Here is a 12,004-nt window from a genome sequence, read left to right as displayed (position 1 = left end):
TCGGATGAAATCCTGCCGATTTCTCCCGAACGCTCTGCGAACTTCGGATGGCAAAAGTATTGGTAAACGCGGCGAATACGCGCGGAGAGTTTTGGAGACTTTTGCACTCCAGCTGTCTGGCGGTTCGTGTCGCGGCTATAAACCAAGATGTCAAGTAATAACTAATTTCAAGCTCTGTGTTCAAAATACATAAATACGCTTTTGTTGCCAAAATAACACAAAAATTATTTGGTGTCAGCTTTAATAATAAAATGTAATATGATTATCATACACCTTCCAGTCTACATGGGAAAGCTTTGGAAAGCTTATTAAAGACGAATCTTAGATGTGTTGTGCTTTAAGTCAATATTTATTTAAATAAATTAATTGATAGAAAACACAATGAAAAACTTATCATTTACTTGCTTAATTTATGGAATTGTATGGTATTAAACTCAAACAATATGTAAGCTGATTGTTTTTTTCAACTTTTCTTTGGCATTTTTGTAAGGGGCTGTTGTGATAAAGATTCCATTTTCCATTTTTGTTTCATTTGTGAACACAGTTCGATTGAAAATTTAGTTACGAACTCAACGAGGTATGGCATTTTATATTTGGACCACTATTTCGAATGCTGTGATAAAAGTACTGATAATTATTTACGCAAAAAAACAGAAAAACTATTTTCGCCAAAATTTTAATATTTACGATTGGTATTTTCCGTATAACTTGGCTGAAAATGGTCAGAAAGCGAAAAGAATTACAGTTTTGTACTCCTAATTACCAATACTAACCAACCAAATCACTTTTTGACCGACTGTGTTAAAATAATTTTTGGCCACTTTTTCGCTTTTTTTGTAAGGGGTACCATCATCAAAATTTGCAAAAAATTGGAACGACATAGAATTTTTTTTTGAAAACACAGTTCGATTGGAAATTTAATTACGAACTCAACGAGGTATGGCATTTTATATTTGGACCACTATTTCGAATGCTGTGATAAAAATACTGATAATTATTTACGCAAAAAAACAGAAAAACTATTTTCGCCAAAATTTTAATATTTACGATTGGTATTTTCCGTATAACTTGGCTGAAAATGGTCAGAAAGCGAAAAGAATTACAGTTTTGTACTCCTAATTACCAATACTAACCAACCAAATCACTTTTTGACCGACTGTGTTAAAATAATTTTTGGCCACTTTTTCGCTTTTTTTGTAAGGGGTACCATCATCAAAATTTGCAAAAAATTGGAACGACATAGAATTTTTTTTTGAAAACACAGTTCGATTGGAAATTTAATTACGAACTCAACGAGGTATGGCATTTTATATTTGGACCACTATTTCGAATGCTGTGATCAAAATACTTATATTTATAGTCGCAAAAACACAGAAAAACGATTTTCAACAAAAATGTAATATTTACGATTGGTATTTTTAGTATAATGTCAAGAAAAATCGTTATTTCAATCAGAAATTACATTAAAGACATAACTCATATGTATTGCATTTAAATGAATTCAAAACAGAACATTTGCCTGCATTTCTTAGAATCGCTCCGAATGCATTCCCTCCCATTGCATTCCTCGTGGATTCTCGGTGCCAAAATATTTTGCATACTATATGTACACTTATAGCCATTTGATCATGCAACACGCATGATAATTCCCATAAATAATTCGCCAGAAGGATTACGTAAACATTTCGGTTTGTGGCCCGCTGTCTCTTGGATCTTTCTTCTGGAATGGATTGGCATGCACAATTCTTTTGTCTACGCTGTGGAATTCGAGGCGAGTCCCCGCGGGCGACACTCCCAAATGTCTTGGTCTTTGGACTCGAATCCAAATCCACATCCAAATCCGAGTTGGACTGCGTCTCCGTTTGATGGGCGGTTAAATACTGGACGTCGCCAGACACAAGACTAATGCCAAGCACCGTTCGATTTCGGATTTCGGTTCGACTTGGACGTGGACATACATGCTCGTATGTCAATTCCCAGATCCCCTTTGCTGAATAACACGCTCCTTCTGGACACTGAAAAATAATGCATAAAATAAAACTTAATAATGAAAAATTAAATTAAATAAAAAATTATATAATCAATTAGTGTCTTTATATTAAGAATGAAAAGTGTGTGCTTTAGTTTGAATAGCTACTTATTGGCCAAACGTTATTTGCAGTGCAGATGTCTGTATCTGTATCTTATGTTGCCCGTGGGTGAGATTGATTTAGCAATTTGCCTGGCAAGACCATTTGCATTTTGAAAAATTAACAATGCGCATACCTGTAGCCACCGCCACCACCACCACCACCGCCACCAGCAGCACCACCCACACAGGTGATAGAAAACTTAATTGAATTCCCCTTTGGGTGCCTGCCCATCGAGCACATTCAATTGCTGACCTCAACAAGATTCATTTGGCAGTTTGTTTGTCTTGCGCTTTTTGTTTTTATGTGTGTTTGTTTCCTTTTTTTTTTTTTGTTGTGCCCCTTTTTTCTGCGGAACGCTTTCTTCTCTGCCAGCCGTTACACGTTCGAATCACTCCGAGGCCGGCCGCATTTATCGAGCGTAATGAGCGCGCAGCCCCGAATCCCCCTACATACCCCCGAAATGCCACAAACCGCCCCTGGATCGGCGCAGTTCGAGCCCCATTAACACACAAATCCAAAGCGTTTCAATTGCCCGCCAGTGTCGAAGTCGTAGTTGAAGTTGAAGTTGAAGTTTAAATTTAAATGCGATTCAGATGGACATGGCGTACGTCTTCTGGCCTTTGGCCTCTAGATTGTACCCTTTATCGAGTGGGTACTGCGGTGTTGGTAACAAATTGACTCAGCTATATAGCAAAAATCACATTCCATAGATGAAATATGCAAGATGAAATAAGCAAGTTTCAAAAATAGGTACAACTTAAAGGGTTAACAACTTTCTGTCACATCCTAGAGCATTTGCAGAGCCTACCAGTTACGTTGTGTGCATTTCGGGGTTAATGCTATCGCTTATGCGGCATCAATCAATGACACGACCGCCAAATGCACAACAAACGGCCAGCGATTTTATCGGTTCAACCTGGCCCGTTCGCAGTCGCATCTTAACGGCTCATTTTAATTTGAGTCGAACGCACTTGACGCCACCAGACATTCGACTTTAGACGTTAGACTTGAGACTTGAGACGGCCTGCCTATGGAAATGCAATCCCGCAATTGGCCGCCCATGGCCATGAGTGCAACTCCAATAGCAAATGCAATTGCAACTGCAACTGCAACTGCAACAGCGACGACATGTTGACAACCGGCGTCGATTTATATGCGCAGCTTTTCCAACGCTCAGCTCACAATTTCCATTTTCCAACGTGCCCCGCATGCCGAAGTGAACCACACCACAGCAATCCGAATGTGAATCCGAATCCGTTGCTAAATTTGCCCGTCAATTGCGATTCGCATTGCCAATTGAAACCGGACCGGTAAATGCAGCTTAAGCTCCTGCAGCGCATTTCAGTTAATTCCACGCAAAAAAAAAAAAAGGATATCATATACAACAGGATTTGATGTAGAGGTACAAAAGCCTCTATAAGTGAATCCCTATTCTTAGGGAATCTTAAGCGTCAACACATGGTAAATGCATTCAAGTACAAGTACAGTACACTCTTTTGTAAAATTATAAATGCGTTTCTTGGTTTATTAACGCGGTATTTTGCGTCTTCCTGCTGTAATAAATCAGACCATTGGTCGCCTCCCCATCCAATTTGAACGGACAATCGCATCTCGTTTATTTTGAAGATCGGACTTATGCAATCCAGATGCTTATCGCAGCGGTCTCATCTGAATTGTTAAATATCCCACAGCCGCCCAGAGTTTATGATCGTTTTATGTATGAGAAATATTTCGGGCTTTGTTTTCGTTTTTAGTTTTTTTTTTTTTTTGGGTGCGGATTGATAACCAAACTTTCGCATTTTTCGGATGCAAGTTTTCAGGGGCGGCTGGATATGATGGTGTTAACTAAGGGGCGTGGCAGATTGAATCATCAATGGCCGCGAAAGCATTTCACTTTCGCTTCTTGTCAGCGTTCGTTCGTTCGTTCGGTCAATTTCTTTAGGTTTCTTGTATATTTTTTTCCCCCATTTTTTGGTATCCGTTCCCCCCTCGACAAAAGTTTCACTTTCTTTTGAGTCATCCTCGGTGGACCTGCGGCTTCTTTATGACTCCATTTTACGTGGGTGACAACGCGATTGCAACATCGCTAGGGAGACAATGCCCCAACTTTGTTCGCATTTCATCATCATCTCGCAACAATTAATGGGCATTATTGTCCGGGGCAGCATGTTTATTTATTTGTTACAGTAGAAATTGTTAAGCAAATATTTTGCCTGGCTGCAAAAGCACCTAAAAAACCTGTCGAGAAATTCGAGAAAATTGTTGTGTGTGCTAGTATTTGCACAGTTGTTGTTGCAGTTGCTGCTTAGCCGATGTTTTCGTTTTCATTATTTCAAAGGGTCTGGGTTGTAGCGGGGCTAGAGGGGAGTATCATATCAGCATGAGTCAAAGGCAGACAACTTTCTTTCATCCGCTCCTCGATTCTGGCAAAGGCCCCTCGTTTTCTCAAAGTCTCGCAGTCACGTTCCTTAGCCTGCCCTGAATTGCTCAGAGTTCATTTGCCGCAATTTTTGTGTCCATTTTTAAGAGCTTTTTTCTTCGCTTTTTTTTATTTTTATTTTTTGGCTTGTATTTTCGAGCCATGTTGGGCCGGACGCCTTTATCATCGAGTGTCCGTCAGTCCGTCAGCCTGTGCCCAGAAATCATAATTCGCTAATAAATTTCCATTTCCATGTCGCGTCGTCGTTTTGGGCGGTCGTCTTGGCAGGTTGAGCGTTTGCGCCAAGTGAAAGTTACCCCGAATCCTCCTCGAAAATTCCCCCGCCGAATGACCTCTTTAAACGCGCCCAGAAAGGTAGGCATTCCAGCAGAAATACTTGTGCGTAATTTGAAAAATAAACAAGTCGACGGCAAGCTGAATGAATCACATTTACCTAGATTTTAAGCCTATTTTATATTATACAAATATGATTACAAATTTGGACTAGGATAAAAATGAATTTATTTCTTGAACAGTACTATTATGAATAAATATTATTATTTTATAATTATTCTTTAAGAATTATTTGAACAAAAAACTTGTTTAATATGTTGTAATTAAAATTACAAAGTACATTTCTTTTGCTGCTAATGTGGCAGTGCCAAGGGCGTTTTCTAGTTTTCGAGCAAGCGAAAACGAAAGACTTAGGCCACAAACTCGAAAAGTAATTGAAGCAGAATGCCAAATTGACTAATCTAATTACACTTCCGCTCAGCGGACTTTAGTTTAACAACAAATTTCACTCTCGTTTTCTGCTTAGAAAAGACTCCGACTCATAAACTTGTTTTGTGGCACGGCGAGGAGAGGAGAGGAAGAAAAAAAAAATAAGAGAGATGCCCGTAAGTATAATTTCACTTTTATTAAGTAATTTCAGCGTGTGTATGGCTGAAAACCGCAAAGAGTGACACTTGTCAATGGCACATACCGAGATAGTCATGCAGATACTCGGATACTTGGCAACTAAATGTAGAGGAAAGCACGCGGCAAATAAAACCATTAAGAAAGTAATCGGTTAAATGAATAAATGTGAGGGCTTTGGGGCAGTCATCTCTCTTTTATTTTCTCGTATTTTCCAGATGCGTGTGCGCTGATAGCACAAAACTGCCACCGAGAACAAAACTTTCTGGGCTGCACATTTGGCACAGAGTCACTTTAGAAATGGATGGAAATGAAGATGGAGTTAGAGTTGGAGTTGGAGGCGTTCAATCAAAGTGATGAGAGTTGCTGCTGCGGCGGAGAACTGCGGATATTTCACTGCCATTAAAACGCGGCCAATGATAAAAATCAGTCGAGAGCGGCATAAATGAGCCAATTTCAGGCTACACTAGATTTCTGTGTCTCATTTGGCTGGGCTGTCAGCAGAACTTACCTTTTGATTCAACCCCGATCTTCGGGGCGGTCGCATCAAAGTCAACTCTTGATTTTTCAACACTTTCTCTTACCTCTAATTAAAGTTATGCCCTCTGATTTTGATATGTACCATATCTGGGTAATTAAAACATTAACTATTACCTGCAATTATAAAATTCTGAATACATATTTACATTTTAAGTACTGCTCTAATATAAAATATTAACAAAATTATAGCTACTTTTTAAATTCAATAATTTTAGATTAAAAATATACATATGTTAGAATATATATTGATTTAAGCACTGATATTTTTTTATCACTTCCAAACAGTTGACAACTGTTGGCTGTCATGGCAAAATTTGTGTTTTCCATTCTGCTGCCAACTTGACTATTTTTCTCACGCATTTGTCACGCGGTTTTTCTTCGCCTGTTGAGTGGGTCATCAACGCTGTCAGTTTTGGCCAGGCTGTAAATTATATTAACTGCATTTCGCACACGCTCTTGCACAATTTTCATTTGTTTTCCCCGGCATTTTCGTTGATACTTAAATTTTGTAAGAAAATTGGGTAATTTTAGTGTTTGAGAAATGTATAACATATCCTTTAAGTATTTGGCCAACATTACTTTTCCCAGGCCGCCGGCTAACTTTCCCCCAAATATTCGGCCAAAAGGGCAAATCAACATCGTTTGTTGTCTTTCTTCATTCGCTTTTATTGATTTTTTGAACGATAAGCGTTGCAGTTGCAATGGCTTTTGGCTGCTGTCATTGTTGTTTGGGTTTTCCCGTTCCCAGACATGTTTTTCTCTTTATGTATATTTTTTTTTTTTGGCCAATTGACACATCCCGATTGTCAGCTGGCTGACCTTGTGGCAGCTTTCACGTTGCTGCTACCGCTACTGCTGCTGCTGCTGCTGCTGCTGCACATAGCTGGTGGCATGGTGTTGCAGGTTGCAGGTTGCTGCGTTGCGATGCGGAAATGTTTGCCCGCCGCCGAATCCAAGCCCCGATTTTGGCCGCACTGGCTGCACTTTCAGGCCAATCGTCACACGTCTCGATTCGCTGACAACTTGCAATCCTCGCAGCAACAACTGCAGCAGCAGCTAATCATAACACCAGTCAATTTAGCAACCAGCGACAAGTGCTTTTTTCGCCGCGATTCTGGCGGTTGTGCAGTAACTTTCTCCCGACCTCGTTTAGTTCCCTGATTCCCCAATTCCGATTCCAATTCCAATTCCTAATATAAATTATTGACATAGAAATTGCTGTGGCGTTGTTTTCGATTTTGCTTTTTGTCTTAAAACTACAGAAAGAAAAAAATAGTTGCAATAAAATAAAACACTGACAAATTACTTACTATTTACAAAAAAAACAAGATCAATTTTAAGCTACTGCTTAAATTATTTTTTAGTATTGATAAACATAAGTATAAACTTCCTAAAATAATCTAGATCTTCACTGTACTGCTTACATATATTTCCAATTAAACTTGTTCCTTTTTTTTTATTGAATTTCTCTCAGTGCCTTTCGATTTGGGCGTCTATTGACCCGCTGAATCATAAGCAGTTCAAGCCAAAGCCCCAGAATTGAATATTTTTGTAGAAACTTTTCGGCAAAGCCATAATCATAAGTAGCCAGTCCGAAATGTATTTGCATATTTCCCCCCAAAGAAACTCAAAGAATGCGTTAATTGGCCGGGCAGTCAGCCAACTGAGCAAACAGTTAGCCCTATTCGAGCCGAGTTCTTTAACTCCGGTCTTTGGTCTTTTATTCGGGGTCTTCTTCGCTGGGTCTTCTATATTCTATGGGTATTCTTCCCCAGGCGCTGCTGCCAGCCAATAATTCACCTGCCGCTGATGGGCAACGCTTAGCAGCCTAACGAGGCGTTACTCTGCTCTGGCCAACAACAAAAGCACTTGACACCTGCCCAACGGGCGGAGATGGGGGTGGTGTTGGGTTGGAGGTGGGGGTGGGGTTGGGGTCGTTGTTGGTGCCATCAGACCATCGAAAGTGAAGCCCATTGGAGACCCACATAGCCATTGAATGGACAGGGCCATAAAAGAATTTCGAGAATCCCCCAATGAAATTGATACGCTCAAGCACTTTGCTTTTGCCGTTGACTGGGAGGTCTACTCGCAATTGGGCATGAAAGTTGGCCTTCACGTTTTGCCAGGGGAAATCGGAAAGTTTGGCAAAAGAATGCATAGATGCAAAGAGTAAATGAAATGAAATACATATACGTATAAGAAATAATAATATTGTCACACATTATTAAAAGATGCTACAACTTTGGAATAACATGCAGAAATACTAAACATAAATGACATAACAAAAATCCAACTATGATTTGACTACATCCTGCTGAATTTCTCAATAGAAGCCTATCTATGAGCTGTAAAGTAATCAATTAAAACTTGTTTGCAGCACTTACCACACAATCTTTATGTTCAGACTTCTCTTCATTAAATTATCATTATCAAAATGAAAGTTTGCGCTCGGTTTTTTCCTCACTCGTTTGTTAGTGCGTGCGATGGGCAATGGGCACGTAACTGCTGGCCATCAATAAAATTGTCAAATTGGCAAAAATAAAACGAAATGAAGACAGAGAAGAGAAGTCGTGCATAGAATGCGCAAATAAGAAATTTGAACTTTTATTTTGTGTGGGTGTGAGTGAGGAGCAATTAAATGCAAATTTCTCCATCAGCCATCGCTGGTCATTTCCCTCTGTGCCCCCCTCTTTCTCCACCCTTCCTCTCTCTCTCTCTCCCTCTTTCTCTCTCTTTTTCTCTGTCTTTCTATCTGTCTCGCTCGCGCAGCCACACAGTTCTTGGGCTATATCGAAAGACTCAGGCAACGAACTCGAATGATTAGGGCCAGTCGCAGGTCGCTGGGATCAGCCAACAGTGTGTGCTAATGCCACAAATTATTGTTTTCCCGGCAGATGAAACATGTCATCTCCCTGGCATTTTTTCGCTGCCTGGCTGTTGCTCCAAATGAGCTGCGATTGCTCCATTAAGGTGACACAATCCACAACGCTACCTCTGTCCAGAGCGACCTGATCCACTTGAGACGCCAACAGAGGCTCAAGTCTACTTGTGCACTTCGCAATACTGTTTGTATATATTTTACAATTTGAAAACGTAAAACAATAAGCTTAAACCGGATTTGACAAAGATTTGGCAAATATTTCAATCACATGTATTACTAAAGCTAATTTAAATCTTAAATAAAAACCTCAGCAATTAATGTTTAATTTTTCCGAGTGTAAGACAACTGCCCTCTCTCCTCCTTTGTCAATGGCTTTGTTTTTCTTTTGATGGTTTTCTTTCTGTTTTTGCAATATTTATTGTTGCTACTGTCACACAGTCGCCGGTAGTTGGTGGTGCAGTGGTGCTGCTGGTGCTGATGGTGCTGCTGCTGTTGGTGGTGCCTTATGTAAGCTCTGAATTCTCTTGGCTCCGCTCTGGACATCCACTTCTTCGGTTGCATTCATCATCGTCATTAGTGTCCAAAAATGAAATGATTGCAAATATCAAAAACGCAACAAAAGAGCACTCCACTTGTCAGTGTAACAAGTGGTCGGTGGGGGTGGTTGGATGAGTTTGGTGGTTTAAGCTGGTTTAGGTGGTTTTAGAGGAGCAGCGGCAGTGGCTCAAGTTGGCATAGACAAAAGACAAGAGTTTTACTTTCGTTTCATGTCAGACCAGGCACACAAACACACATTTCACTAAGGGGCTTGCCTCTTGCAATTTTCTTTTTGTAATCTGAGGAAGGGGCGGCTTACCTATCCCTTGCACTGTCCATCGCCAGGTGCCACGCCCCACGCCGCCCAAATGCAGTCACTTTCTGTGGGCGCCCATTGCGCAATCATAAACATATGTACTCTCTTCAAAACACCCCCCCTTACAATCAGCCCTCCCTTTGAGGGCCCTCAGTTGCCACCGTTTAAAACCGAAAAGTGTTTGGTAATCTAGCGAGTAAAACTATCCAAAACCACCAATGGAAAAAAGTGGAAAAGCGGATGTTAGCCAACGCTAAATTTTTGCAAAAATTGCGAAAACCATCTCATAAGTTTCCTTAAATCAAAGGGCTATTATTACTAAAATATAACTGAAATGTGAAATGCTTATAGCTCAAGCCATAGTAAAATAATTTGACAATTATCGAATCTAAATAGGATTGCTACATTTTTCCAGATTGCTACATACAAAGTTTTCATTTCATTTTCATACTAAGTTTTATTTGATCTTAAAATGGATTTTTGATTCCATTTGGCATTAAAATCCCCATCTTTACATCAAGAAAAAGTACATTCTTTATCGTACAAAAAATAGCTTCCAATAGATTACTTTCCATTATCTAAAATGAAACCAACAGCTCATTAATCGAAATTAATCTTCGCTTTTTCATAATCAAATGGCCATCAAAGATTTGTAGGCCGCAAACTGAACTAGTTTTGTATAGATTTTCGAGGTGAAAAACGGGAAAACAAATGCTTGGAAGTGGAGCACAGTTGTCTACGATATTGCTGGGGGGTCCCAAAAGCCTAAGGTTGATTTGCTAGCTGTGGCTGAAAAACTGAAAAACTAAAAAACTGAACAACTGGAAGGGAATATGCCCCATGGGCAACGGCAGCAGCGACTCAGAACATTAATCTCGGAAGTCTCGGCTGGAAATTAAAAATAATAAAGCACTAAATGGAAAATGAAGCGAGGCTGCAAAGAGATATGGAATGGACTGTAATGGGTTGGAATGGGTTGGGTTGGGTTGGGTGGCCACGGAATTGGTTGGGCAGGGAGCAACCTGGCTCAGATGCAGCAATTTGCTCTGCTTGGCTGCGTCCTAGATTCTCCCAGTTCCAGCACTACGTTTTCCCATTTCCCAGCTTTTCCCCAAACTTGTTGCGTGTGCCGGGCTGCCTGGCTGCCTGGCTGCGTTGATTTCCTTGTTGTGGTCACTCCACACTAACCACTGGCCAGCAGTCACTGGCCACTAGTCACTAGTCACTACTCACTAGCCGCTGGTGGGCGTCGTTCGAGGAGGAGGCGGAGGAGCCAGCAGCACGTGGCTATGTTGCCCGTAATGACACTGAAAAAAAAAATAGCTTTACATTTTTCATAAAATATAGAAACAATAAAAACAGCAGCTTGCATGTTTGCATATTACAGAAAGCACATTTACATTTTGTTTAACAATTCCATTTTGTCTAGAGAATTAGATACAGTGTCCGGTGTCATTTAGATTTTCTCAGTGCATTTACAGGTTGTACTTGCTGCTGCCTGGTCAAGCAAGCGGAACAATGGGCGGCTGTGGAGCCGAAGAAGAGGCTTCAAGACCAAGCCCATCGAGCATCCACATCCATACCCCAGCTGCGCCACTGCCATCACCACCAGGCAGGCACTTGCTCCAGCGATTTTCTAATTAAATGTTGCCACAAGCCAACTGCCTGTTTAATTTTGATGTTGGCCAACCCGCGGGGGAAATGAGCTGTTTGCCAAGATCGAACATGGACCAATCCGTGAACTCAACGCTTTGACATGACCGAACAATTTCAGCTGGCCCCCCGGGCAGTCAATGCGACACAAATCCCAGCTCAATCGTCGTGTGAAATATAAGGCAATCAAGTTGAGATAAAAATGTGCACAAATTTGAGAAAAAAATAACAATAATCGTTTAAAAATAACTTGCATTATGTTGAGCTCAATACAATTTAGAAATAGAAATCTTAATATTAATTCCATCTTATCTTATTCTCCATTTACCTATTTCCATTCTGTTCCATCTGGTCTATCCATATCTACTAAATCGCCTTTATCTGCTTCACGTAGAAGCACATCAATCGCTTTTTGCCCGAAGCACCATGCCCGTGGTCATCTCCAGTTTCCAGATCGTGTGTGGAATGCTCGACTGCACTTTGCTCGCAACCCAATTCGTTGTCACATGGCCAATGCCCCACCGCACCTCGATTTTCGATCTTGGCCAGCTTACGATGATCATAATTAGCTTGAGTCTGGAGCATTTTTGCATTTTTGCATTTGGCCC

This window comes from Drosophila yakuba, chromosome X (assembly GCF_016746365.2).
Source record: "Drosophila yakuba strain Tai18E2 chromosome X, Prin_Dyak_Tai18E2_2.1, whole genome shotgun sequence".
In the NCBI taxonomy this organism is placed as follows: Eukaryota; Metazoa; Arthropoda; class Insecta; order Diptera; family Drosophilidae; genus Drosophila; species Drosophila yakuba.
Note: the sequence above shows the minus strand (reverse complement) of the source record.